Source organism: Propithecus coquereli, unplaced genomic scaffold (genome assembly GCF_000956105.1).
Source record: "Propithecus coquereli isolate 6110/MARCELLA unplaced genomic scaffold, Pcoq_1.0 Scaffold46, whole genome shotgun sequence".
NCBI classification, from domain to species: Eukaryota; Metazoa; Chordata; class Mammalia; order Primates; family Indriidae; genus Propithecus; species Propithecus coquereli.
The window spans coordinates 3811305-3812769 of record NW_012150396.1 but is presented as its reverse complement, the minus strand read 5'-3'; positions in this window follow the sequence as shown (position 1 = coordinate 3812769).

The window sequence follows — 1465 nt, the reverse complement described above, 5'->3', positions numbered from 1 at the left end:
AGGTTGCTGTGAGCTAGGATGACGCCATGGCACTCTAGCCTGGGCAACACAGTGAGACTCTGTCTCAAAAAAAAAAAAAAAGAAAAAGAAAATTTTAAGGATCCTGTCCAATTTACTAAATGGCCAGGTTAGATTGCTTATCCAGTCTGTTTGACTCCAACGGCTAGCCTCCGAGACGTGACCCTGTACAGTCAAATAGCCGCTGTGAATTCAGTAACAGGCACTTCTGTAGTCTATTAATTACAATGGCATCTGCATACATGTAGAAAATAACAATGCGTATGTGTATGATGCATGTTTCTCTTTCAGTCTAGCGAGCATATATGAGTAAGAGCCCCTTGCAATAAGCTCAGAATCCCTAGGTGCATGGACCAGTATGAGAAGTCCTAATTTAAATTCAGTGAATGTAATCGACGCAGAGCCAGCCTTCCTTAATTACACACACTTTCTAGGGTGCTATTGGTCCAGATATATAAAGGACACTTGATTCATGATTCTTAACAGACTAGAACTCAGGCATCTACCAGTTTGCATCAGGGAGTTCTGACCCAAACCACCACATCACCCCGGGGTTACAAAATTGTTTCCACAGTTCTAAAGATTTATAAACCGAAAAACAAATGTTAAGTGGGTGAAACCATTTTTTTTCTTTGTTTTATTTATTTATTTCACTTAGGACTTTGACTCAAAGTAAAACCATTTTTTTCTTGCATTCTAATTTAGTTGATCTATATTTACCTTGCGGGAAATGCAAGGATCTAAGTCACAATATCTTCATGTATGTTCTTTGGTGCCACCAAGTTGACATCAGGTCTGGACAAAGGCCACAACTGGAAAGGGAATGATCTCTTTTTTTGAGACAGAGTCTCACTCTATCACCTTGGGTAGAGTGCCGTGGTGTCATCATAGCTCACTGCAGCCTCACACTCCTGGGCTCAAGCAAGCCGCCCACCTTGGCCTCCCAGAGTGCCAGGATTACAGGCGTGAGCCATGGCTCCCAGCCTAGAGACAGAAAGGAGATTGGTGGTTACCTAGGGCTAGGAAGCACAGAGTGTCAGGGCGATAGCTGAAAGGTACAGAGTTTCTTTTTGAGGTGATGGCAATGTTTTAGTATTGATTGTGATGATAGTTATATACCTCTGTGAATATATTAAAAACCATTGAATTGTACACTTCAAATGGGTAAGTCATATGTGAATTATATCTCAATAAAACTATTACCAACAAAATAAAATAGGGTGGATACAGCATTTAGGAGAGAAGTGTTAAGGGGCAGAGAACTAATGTTTTGAATGAGCCTATCAAATGACAGGCAGGGAATAAGGTTTTTCACATAGATTAGTTTATTTAGTTTAATTCCTACAACATTTCTCTGCTATGGGATTTTTAAAAATCCTTAATTCACAGAAGTACGAAATGAAGCTGTCGTTTTCTAGAACATACTGCTTCCCTGTGGCTCCCTCTC